Here is a 12377-nt window from a genome sequence, read left to right as displayed (position 1 = left end):
AAGGTGGTGAAATGACTAGGACTATTTTTTTTACCAAAATGCATTTTTGGTTAATTCTTAAATTACAAAGATATATTCAACCTCCCGATTCTCCACTAATTGATGGACCTCAGATTATGAAGAAGTAAGGAGGAAATTATGAAAACCCACTCCACCATAGATGGCATATGGCAACCCCTTGAAAATGTTGCTAAATGGCGTAAAATCATTGCAGTATAGTCTATAGCAATGTTTTAGTAAAAGATGACCGTTAACTTTGCTCCCGTTACCATAGGGCGATATTGCAACAAATATAGTAACATATAGAGCAACGACTAAAGTAATTGCAAAAAGTGTCATATGGAAATGGTTTTGAGTCTAGAGCAACATAATTTAGCCCTTGCAATAGCCTATTTCCATGTTGCTTTTTAGTTGTTTTTTTTGTCAACCATTGCAATATATCAGTTAATTGCAATGAATTAAACCATATTTGGCAACAAAATAAGTGAAACAACAATGCTTTTAGAATTTAAGGGAGAACAAATGTCAACAAATTTCACGTTACAGCAATGTTTTGATTACTAAAAAAGAAGTAATTGCAACAATTTATAGGATATAGCTATGCTTTTACTAAAACATATCACTCATAATAGCAACAGTTTATAGTATATAGCAATGAATTTTAATAAACAGATTGGCATGACATGTTTGTTTCCATTACAATCCACCAAATAACTTGGTACAAAACAAAAACCAACCAAGTCATCAACATTGGCACATAACCACCAACTCAAAATGGACTATTAACATGGACTATTCCAACAACATTCTGACGACCATTAAAGTTCTAAAGTTTTGGTGCAACACAAAATGACAATCACTTAATAAGTACAGAGAAAGTCTACTTAATTAGTTCATAAATTCATGCACCAAAATTCTTAAAAAAAAAAGTACTGCATAAGATGTGAAGCTATCAAGTAGCTCCCTCGGCTTCATTTCCATCCAAATCCGCTTCAGCCCCATGATCAGTGTTGTCGTTAGCCAATATTTCGTCAATGTCAATTTGTAAAGAAGTCATTTGAACAATCTTCTCCAAAATATTTTTCAGCTTTCTGTTCATCTTCTCCTCCATTTCACGAAAAGTTCTTCTCTGAGCTTTGTCAATTCTGCAGATCTGTTCTTTTCTCTTTTCTGCATCTTATCTAGCAATGTTTTCCTTGTCCTTCCACTTCTGCCAAGAAGCCAATTAGGTGCATGATTATCAAAGTCTAGTTCCACCGAATCACGATCACTGACTTCTTCCTCTAAATTATCACCAGCTTTTTTCTAAAAAAATGAAAATAGCAATAGTTAAGAAATGACATATAACACATGATGTGATAATACTAATATAAAACTAGAACTTTTTACCTTCGGAAACTTGCGAGTTTTAGGGTAAACTTGCTAGTTAAGTTTAAAGTTCTTCCTAGAATTTTAATGGATCTGCACCAGAGAAGGCCTGCTTAACAATTTTCATGATATATAGTTATGTGACCAAAGCTCTTGAACTTCCTTGAATGCCCATTTTGGCATAAGTGAAGCCAAATTATCCTAAAATATTTTTATTAGTGTTCCAACACATTCTCTTGTTGAAGAGTAGCAACATCATCATGAGTGTCACCATGTATAGATTGAGTTGAGCAACACTCTTGCTTAAAGCAATACAATATGTTATTATTATCTTATTTCATTTAATTATATTTATATTCTTGAATAATATTCGTATATTAGATTTTTATGTTATTGAATCAATTTATCTCATTGTCTCCATTATCTTCTACGAAAAACTTCACACGTACTTCACTCCTTGGGCTATACATTTTGATGCTGAAGTGGAAAATTAAAAAAAAATCACTTGAGTCAATTATCTTATTTAATATATAATATTAAATAGATATATGTTTGTATTTAAACAAAACACTACATAATGGAAGGTTTAGAGTATTATTTTTGTTCATATCAATATTTGTGAAATATAAAATAACACCATCAAGCTAATATCTTAAAAATTATATTTTAATATAGTTTTTCTTATGACCAAATAATATAAATTTTCAAAAATAAATCAAAAGATTATATTTAAATGAATAATTTATTAGATCGTAAATGATAAGTGGATTTTATATCCACTTGGAAGCCTTCGTTTTGACTTAAATTGATAAAATGGCCTCAAGCTTTTGATGTTTTTGATATGTTTTAGTGTTTGTAAATACACCTATAGGGGGGGTGAATAGGTGTAAATGGCTAACTATACCAATTTTAAGCTTTTACCGAATATTTCAGCTTACTGTTTTCAGATCAAGTGTGATTATAGCAGGCTATTATGCAAAACAGTAAAGTGCAGAAATGTAAATCAGACACAAGCAATTTTAGCCAGGTTCGACCCCTATGTCTAATGGTCTACGTCCTGGTCCCTTACCAACTTGGTAAGAGAATATATTATTACTGAAAATTCCAACAATTACAGAATAATAATATATCTCCCTTTACCCAGTCACCTAAAGCAGCTTGCTGAAACCTTGAGCAGACAGAAAACAGCTCGACACTTAGCCCCCTGTGCACCTGTTCTTGAACCTCTGAATTCCTTGAGCTTCCCTCCTTGAATTCACCTTGTTCCTTGAACCTTAGCACCTCAGACCTTGTGAAGACTAATTCTATCTAACTCCCCCTTTGTTCTATACTTAGAACCCCGCTAGCTTTAGTGACTAATCAAATACAAACTTTGAATAACAATGAGAGATTTCAACTCAAACTATGTTCTCTAATAAGATATGAATCGAATACACAATATAAGCTCAGAAGAGAATTTCAGAATGTTTTCAAGATTGTGAGTTGTTAACTATACTTGAAAACAGCAAGCCGTATATATACTGAAAGCTATAACGGCTATATTGAAACAAACCTCCATGAACGTTGCACTAAGTGAACGTTGCAGGTTGTTAGTTCAATATTATACTCCATAGAAATAGAAGACTGAGTTTTAGAAAGACGTTTGAAGCAACAGTCCCTATTAAAATGGGATAAGGAAGTGTGTTTGAAAAAGATAAGTTTAAAACATAACCACTTCCTTAAATTTAGGAAACCTTTTCATTTAAATAATCTGAGCTTATAATATGTATATTTAACTCATATTCAGATTAGAAAACGTACACCTTAAGTCCTAATATTTGTAGAAGTCAACAGCTGCAATCTTTGAAGTGTTCTGCTTCTGGTAGGACTCTATCATAGCTCGCTGTTATGAAACAGCTTGCTATAATTCTGCTATAGTAAATTTCCTGCAACACAAGGTTAGAAAGACAAACAGCAGTCTAAAATACTATAACTTAAACATATCAAGCTAAGATATGACAATAGCTTGCTATATCTCTGTTTCCTGCAGAATCGGATTAGACAAGTAATATGGTAGACTATAACAGAGTAAATATAACATGTTAAGCTGAACTGAAAGATAGCTTGCTATTATGTGTGATCATCAAAACTTGGGATTTACAATCTCCCCCTTTTTGATGATTACACACATATCAGGAGTAATACTCCCCCTGAATATGATATCCCTGCAACAAGTTAAATAACCAGAATATACTAGCAGAGATTATCACAATATATCAAAGCCACAAAACATTTAATCACAAAAGCTTAACATAATAAACTTGACTTAATCAAATCCAACAATTTAAAACCAAGTCAATAAGCTGTTATCACAGCACAATCCACAATCCACATAAGAAACCATGTCTTGCTGATATTTCAGCACACCAAAAGCAAATTAAGTCTTAAGTCTTAAACAAAATAAAGTAGCATGGCATAAAGTAGCAATTAAATTCATTAAATCCCCCAGCCCAGTCAAGTACTCCTGATTTTCTCCCCCTTAATCAGCAAAAAGATCATCAACGGCAGCTTGTTCCTGATTCTGAGCAGCATCTGAGGAGCCGGAGGCAACAGCAGCAGAGATCTCGGGAGGAGGAGTAGAAAGCTCCTTATCAGCAACTTGAGCAATAGATTTATCCCCTTCTTTGGCAGTAGCTTTGGCAGCTCGAACAGCAGATTTCGCTTTCTGAAAATACCCAAGTAATTCAGTATTCTGAGCCTTAACCTCATTTACAGTCTGTTTGTACTCAGCAAACTCCTTTTGAATATCCGAAAGCTTAGATTCCAATCTATCAATAAGAGTCTGAAAAGTAGGAGCAGCAGAGTAAGATTCTAGAAAGCTTGAGGTTGAGAAAAGAGCTGGCTGGATAGGAGGAACTTTCTCAAGAGTACCATCTTCAGAAACTTGCAGACTAAGTTGTGACAAACTGTCACCGTCGATAAAAGCATTAGCAGCAACAGCTTCACGTTCATCTAGCTTCACACCAGCACACTTAAACACCCGTGTGAGCAATAACCCATAAGGCAGAGGCCTTGTTTTCTTAGTCACACAATCCATCATGTTTTGCAAGATCAACCCAGACATATCAAATTTCTTGCCACGCATCAGCAAGGAAATAATAATCAAGTCCTGACAGGTAAGAACAGAGCGACTCCCAAGACGTGGACAAATATTAGTACGAGATATCTTAAACAGTAAATTAGCCATGGGGTCTAAAACAGCAGACGTAGGCAGAGTCGTATCAAAATTGTCAGGATCTCCTCGAACAATCGAGTGTTGGGTTAGCTCAGACAAATCATCAAATAACAGACATAACCCTTTCTTAGTAAACGGCACAAGAATCCTATCACTATCTAAACCCTTAAATTTCAGCATAGCATTAAGCATCATAGGAGTGAGCCTAATGTACTGATCCCTAACCCTACTAACATACTCAATTGTCCCATCAATTTCATCTTTCTCAATATGCAGATTCGAATAAAATTCTAGTACTAACCATGGATAACAGATATCAGGTAACTCAATTAGAAACTTCAGATTAAGATCTTCAAAGATTTTAACAAGCCCACATTCCTCAAATTCAGGACCCACAACAGATTTTCCATAGATAATTTTACGATTTGCAAGGTTATAGTCGCGATACCTGGCTTCGAAATCGGCGTCAATGAACTTGATAGCGTAGCGAGATTTCTTAACAACTTCAACTGCTGCGGAGTCGTCATCGGAACTGAATACTTCCTCGGCAGAATGATTCGACGATTCGATTTCCTCGACAGTGGTGTCGATGATGACATGATCGGGTTTTGAGAGACGAGGGCGTTTCCGGGAACTGGAAGCCTGAGTAGCGGTGTTGCGTGTTTTTGCTATTGCTAGGGTTTTGGAGATAGCTTTGTTGAGAGTGTAGATAGAGACGAGTGTAATGGAGAGCTTGAAAAGAAAACCGTTGGACTTTTGTTTGGGAGAAGCACACAGCTGTAGATATTCCCAAAACTCCAAAAAATATACCTCCGAGATAAACCTTTTTACGGAGAATTGAGGAAATATTTTGGATATACTTGACTTGATAAAAAAAATATCCCCGCTTAATTATATAAAACATATTTGTAAATTAAATCTAGCAAGTAGCAGATAAACATATATATAACAGATAATTTCAAAATTCAAATTAAGCACAAATTACGGAGCATAGATGTGTATAATTAACATTAAGTATGCACGGAGACCAGTGTTGACTGCCACCAACCATAGATATGAAGAGTCACAGGTATTTCAGCGTGCTATAATTAAAGATTATGCAAAGTAGTGAGCTACGTACCTGTGCCAGCTTGCTGTTTTAAACAGTGCACATACCCAATTCTCTGCGGATGATGAGAAATCTTTCTTCTGGTAGAGGTTTGGTAAAAATGTCAGCGAGCTGATATTCTGTAGGAATGTAGACTAGACTGATCTTTCCTTTGGCCACATTATCCCGCAAGAAATGATGTCGAACGTCGATATGCTTTGTGCGAGAGTGAAGAACCGGATTTTCTGAGATATTAATTGTGCTAGTGTTGTCACAATAAATTGGAACTTTGTCACATTTGATTCCAAAATCCTTGAGAGTCTGCACCATCCAAAGTATTTGAGAACAACAGCTCCCCGCAGCTAGATATTCACCTTCAGTTGTAGAGAGAGCTACAGATGTTTGCTTCTTGCTTTGCCAACACACCAAGCTAGAACCAAGAAAATTACAAACACCACTAGTGCTTTTCCTATCCGTTTGAGAACCAACATAGTCTGCATCACTATACCCCACGAGATCAAATGTATTTGAAATAGGATAGAAAAGTCCAAGATTAATAGTACCACTTAAGTATCGAAAGATCCTCTTAATAGCATTTAAGTGGGACTCCTTTGGGTTAGCTTGAAACCGTGCACAAACACATACACTATACATGATATCAGGTCTAGAGGCTGTTAGATATAATAGAGATCCAATCATACCTCGATATCGTGTTATATCAACACTTTTACCTGATTCATCTGAAAACAGCTTGCTGGTTTGAGACATTGGAGTGGGTTTTGACTTGACATTTTCAAATCCAAATCTCTTCAGCAACTCTTTCACATATTTTCCTTGGTGCACATAGATACCATCAGAAGTTTACTTGATTTGAAGACCCAAGAAATAGTTGAGCTCACTTATCATGCTCATGTCAAATTCACTATGCATACACTTTGAAAACCACTCGCAAAGTTCATTATTAGTAGACCCAAAGATAATATCATCAACATAAACTTGGACTACTAAAATTTCACCATTAAGAGATTTTGTAAATAGAGTAGGATCAATCTTGCCTCGTACAAAACCATTCTTAATTAAGAACTTACTGAGCCTCTTGTACCATGATCTAGGAGCTTGTTTCAATCCATAAAGAGCTTTCTTCAACTTGTAGGCGTAGTCTGGATATTGTTCATGTTCAAAACCAGGCGGCTGTTTTACATAAACTTCCTCTTCCAGCAGGCCATTTAGGAAAGCACTCTTCACATCCATCTGAAACAGCTTGATCTTTTTGTAGCATGCATAAGCCAAGAGCATTCTGATTGATTCCAAGCAAGCAACCGGAGCATATGTTTGATCAAAATCGATTCCTTCTTGCTGGTTGTATCCTTGAGCCACAAGCCTTGCTTTGTTGCGAGTGATAGTACCTTCTTCATCAAGCTTGTTCTTGAATACCCATCTAGTACCAACAATTGATGCATTCTCTGGACGCTTTACCAATTCCCAAACATCACATCTTTCGAATTGGTTGAGTTCTTCTTGCATAGCCATGATCCAATTTTCATCGTTGAGAGCTTCTTGAACAGATTTTGGTTCTTCTTGAGCTAGAAAAGCAGCATAGGCACAAAAGTTTGCTTTTCCTTTTCTTGTCTTGATCCCTTCTGAGATGTCACCAATCACCAACTCGGGAGGATAATTCTTCACTGTCCTTGTAGACTTGGGCAGAGTTTTTTGAGATATTTCTTCATGAGATGTTCGAACCCGCTTTGTAGGAGGTACATCATCATCATAAGATCCATCAAGCTTCATTTGAGATAGAATGTTGGAGAGATTCCTGACTGTAGAGGAGAGTCCAGCTTGCTGAGATTCTGTTCCACCTTGCTGAGATGAAGATCCAGCTTGTTGAGATGTCATTCCAGTAGGCTGAGAAGATGTTCCAGCTTGCTGTGATGGAGTGACAGTCTGTGAAGATGGAGTTTCAGCTTGCTTAGATTCGGGAGTAGCAGCTTCCTCTGACTTCTTCTCATCAGATTGAGGTGAAGCATTTGGATCAATACCTGCATCATCTTCCTCATCTCTTGGCAGATCATTGTTAGGTTCTTTGAAGACAATATCAATAGATTATTCAACAGTATGTTTATCTAAATTATAATATCTATATGCTCGACTAGTTGAAGAATAACCAAGAAAGATAGCTTCAAAAGATTTAGCATCAAATTTACCAACTCTATCAATCTTTTTAAGAACAAAACATTTAGAACCAAAAACTTTAAAGTACCCGATATTAGGAGTCTTATTTCTCAGCAACTCATATGGAGTCTTGTTTAAGATAGGCCTGATGATTACCCTGTTCAGAACATAGCAGGCTGTATTGACCGCTTCTGCCCAGAAACTTCTTGGCAGCTTGCTTTCTTGCAATAAAGTCCTTGTTGTTTCCTGAAGTGACCTGTTTTTGCGCTCTACGACTCCATTTTGTTGAGGTGTCCTTGGAGCTGAGAATTGGTGAGTGATTCCTCTTTCTTCACAGTATGTAATAAAGTCCTTTTGGAATTCACCTCCATGATCACTCCTTATACCTATAAGCTTGGTTTTCAACTTATTCTCAAGAAGTTTGATTAGAGTTTCAAATTCTTCAAATGCACAATCTCTAGTACGAAGAAATAAAGTCCATGAATATCGAGAATAATCATCAACAACAGCCAAACAATATTGCTTACCTCCAATGCTTTTATAAGCCTCAGGACCAAACAAGTCTAAGTGTAAGAGTTCTAGAGGTTGAGAAGTTGATACCATATTCTTAGCCTTATGAGTGCTTCGAATTTGCTTGCCTAGCTGACATGCTGAACACACCTCGATCTTGGCATACTTTGATTTGGGCAGACCCCTCACTAGCTCCTTGCTTGACAACTTCTTAAGCAAGCCCATGTGAGCATGACCCAATCTTCTATGCCAAATGGTTGGATCAGCATCCACAGCAGCTAAACAGCAGGCTGTTTTCTGCAACTCAAAATCTAAGATATATATATTTCCTTTCCTTCTAGCAACTAGAGGAATCTGGTTAGTACCAACGGTAATAACACATTTATCCTTAGAGAATTCAACTTTATGACCATCATCATGCAATTGACTTACACTAAGCAAATTATACTTTAAGCCTTTAACAAATCTAACATTAGAAATAGAGGCAGTGTCATTACCTACTTTACCTTTACCTAGAATAGGGAGAGTCTTACTATCACCAATAGTTACTCCTCCTCCTCTTTTCATCTTTAGACTCTTAAACTGAGTTTTGTCTCCACACATATGCCTTGTACAGCCACTATCAATGATCCATTGTGTAGACTTGATCTTAGCAGCAAGACACATCTGCAAAACAAAGAAAATAAAACTCAACCCTTTGGTACCCAAATTGGTTTGGGTCCACCCTGGTTAGAAGCAAGAACAAATAAAGCATTTAAATCAGTTTTCTTGATCCACTTTTGGACCACAGTAGGATATGTATGCTGCTGAGTTCTGTAGCTTCTATTTGGACCATTCTGGTAAGCTGTCTTCTTGTTCCAGTAGGCTGTTTTGCCTTCTGATCTGTTCTGGAAGTACTGTCTTTGAGGATGTTGCTGGGTTCTGTAGCTTCTGTTGTAGCTTCTGTTTGGACCATTCTGGTAAGCTATTTTCCTGTTCCAGTAGGCTGTTTTCCCTTCTGATCTGTTCTGGAAGTATTGTCTTTGAGGCCTGACTCTGAAATTCTGAGTTAGATGTCCTTGTCCTCCACATTTTGCACATTTCTTCCAGGGAATAGCATATTTGTATGGTTTGCCACGCCTTCCTTCATACTTGAGAGCATTTGCCTTCTTGTTGAAGTTGTGACCAACACCTTCTTTGTCCAGTGGAACCTTGATGCTCTTCATCATGTACTTTAGACCTTCTTCTCCTTGAACAAAAGTTCCCATTCCTTTTCTGAGCTTCAATACTTCTGTTTCGAGAATTTTGATCTTTTCAGCTTGCTGTTTTGTTGTAGCAGTGGGCTGTGAAGTACTTGCAGCAGGCTGAGATGTACTGGGAGCAGGCTGAGATGTATGCAGCTTTGTGGATTCTTTTAATTTGAATGTCTCTAGGCATGCATCTCTGGCTTCTACTTCTTGTTTCAGCTGAGAGATCTCTTCTTTCTGAACTTCATTTCGTCTCATCAAAATTTTATGAAACCCTTCAGCTTGATCTAGCTTTTCTTGAAGTTCCTTTATTCTGGCTTGAGTAGGCTCTTTGGAGTCAAAGAATTTATCTATCTTCTGCATAAGCTCTTGAACCATGTTCTTAAGATAGTTATTCTTTTCAATCAGCTTGCTGTTTTCTGCCTTGAGGGAATTATATTCCTCATTTGGAAGATGATCTTGCTCCTGCATGGTTAGTTGTTCTAGCACAAGATTATCATTGGAAATATCAAATTTGAACGAACTAACCTCACTGTTGTCATCCTCGGAGTCAGTTTCGACAAGACCATCATCGGTGAGTCCTCGAACATTGTCATCCTCCATGCCAACAAGTGCAAGATTGATTAGTTCCTCACCAGATTCATCACTGGAGGCAGATTCTTCTTCATCATCACTCCAAGTCATAAGTGCTTTAGATTTCTTCTTCTTGTCTTTAGAAACAGCAGGCTGTTTTGACTTCAGCTTGTAGCAGTCCTTCTTAAAGTGACCAGGCTTTCCACATTCGAAGCAGTTCTGATCCTTTGATTCCTTGGAGGGCTTTCTGCTACTTGAGTACTTAGCCTTGTCCTTGCCTTTCTCCCTTTTCAGCTGATTATGTTTGTTGATCATCCGTTGAATCTTCTTGGAAAGGAGTGCAAGATCTTCGTCTGATTCCTCATCAGATTCTGGCGTGCTCTTTTCAGCAGTAAGAGCTAAATTCTTCATTTTCTTAACCGGAGCATCATGCTTTTTGGAATGCATCTTTTTCTCAAATTGTTCCAATTCAGCAAAAAGAGCTAGATGATCCATTGTATCAATATTGTGAGCAGCTTCTAAGGCAGTTACTTTGGCTTGAAAGTCGAATGGAACAGAAGCAAGAATGTTCATGTTGAGTTCTGATTGAGGAATTATCTTTCCAAGTCTCCCTAGATTATTGACAATGAGTTGAAACCTAGCTTGAACCTCTTTGATTGTTTCTCCCTTTTGCAAACCGAAAGCACCAAGTTCCTTCATGAGTTGTCCCAACTTTACTTTCCTTAGACCCTTTGAACCTTCATGATAAGCTTCCAACGCATCCCATATCTCCTTGGCAGATTTGAGAGATGACACCTTGTCATATTCAGCTTGATTAAGACCACTGATGAGAGTACTTCTTGCTTTTCCATTTGCACCCATCTTTGTGAGCTCGTCAGTAGTCAGTTCATCAACATCTTTGACCTTGCCATCTTTATCAAGGAATTGATATGGACCTCGTTCAACAACTCTTTGCATGAGAAGGTCTCTGGAGAGATGAGCTTCCATTTGTCCTTTCCACCAGTTGTAGTTGTCCGAACCAGTGAAGAGCGGAGCTCTAAAGTCTGATTTTCCCTGAAATTGGTCAGCCATAGGATCTATACTATTCCTGTTACAGAAATGTTAGTAAACACAGCTCTGATACCACGTGTAAATACACCTAGAGGGGGGGTGAATAGGTGTAAATGGCTAACTATACCAATTTTAAGCTTTTACCGAATATTTCAGCTTACTGTTTTCAGATCAAGTGTGATTATAGCAGGCTATTATGCAAAACAGTAAAGTGCAGAAATGTAAATCAGACACAAGCAATTTTAGCCAGGTTCGACCCCTATGTCTAATGGTCTACGTCCTGGTCCCTTACCAACTTGGTAAGAGAATATATTATTACTGAAAATTCCAACAATTACAGAATAATAATATATCTCCCTTTACCCAGTCACCTAAAGCAGCTTGCTGAAACCTTGAGCAGACAGAAAACAGCTCGACACTTAGCCCCCTGTGCACCTGTTCTTGAACTTCTGAATTCCTTGAGCTTCACTCCTTGAATTCACCTTGTTCCCTGAACCTTAGCACCTCAGACCTTGTGAAGACTAATTCTATCTAACTCCCCATTTGTTCTATACTTAGAACCCCGCTAGCTTTAGTGACTAATCAAATACAAACTTTGAATAACAATGAGAGATTACAACTCAAACTATGTTCTCTAATAAGATATGAATCGAATACATAATATAAGCTCAGAAGAGAATTTCTGAATGTTTTCAAAATTGTGAGTTGTTAACTATACTTGAAAACAGCAAGCCGTATATATACTGAAAGCTATAACGGCTATATTGAAACAAACCTCCATGAACGTTGCACTAAGTGAACGTTGCAGGTTGTTAGTTCAATATTATACTCCATAGAAATAGAAGACTGAGTTTTAGAAAGACGTTTGAAGCAACAGTCCCTATTAAAATGGGATAAGGAAGTGTGTTTGAAAAAGATAAGTTTGAAGCATAACCACTTCCTTGAATTTAGGAAACGTTTTCATTTAAATAATCTGAGCTTATAATATGTATATTTAACTCATATTCAGATTAGAAAACGTACACCTTAAGTCCTAATATTTGTAGAAGTCAACAGCTGCAATCTTTGAAGTGTTCTGCTTCTGGTAGGACTCTATCATAGCTCGCTGTTATGAAACAGCTTGCTATAATTCTGCTATAGTAAATTTCCTGCAACACAAGGTTGAAAAGACAAACAGCAG

Source organism: Daucus carota, chromosome 2 (assembly GCF_001625215.2).
Source record: "Daucus carota subsp. sativus chromosome 2, DH1 v3.0, whole genome shotgun sequence".
Lineage (NCBI taxonomy): Eukaryota > Viridiplantae > Streptophyta > Magnoliopsida > Apiales > Apiaceae > Daucus > Daucus carota.
The sequence above is the reverse complement of the archived record's forward strand: the minus strand, read 5'-3'. Positions refer to the sequence as shown.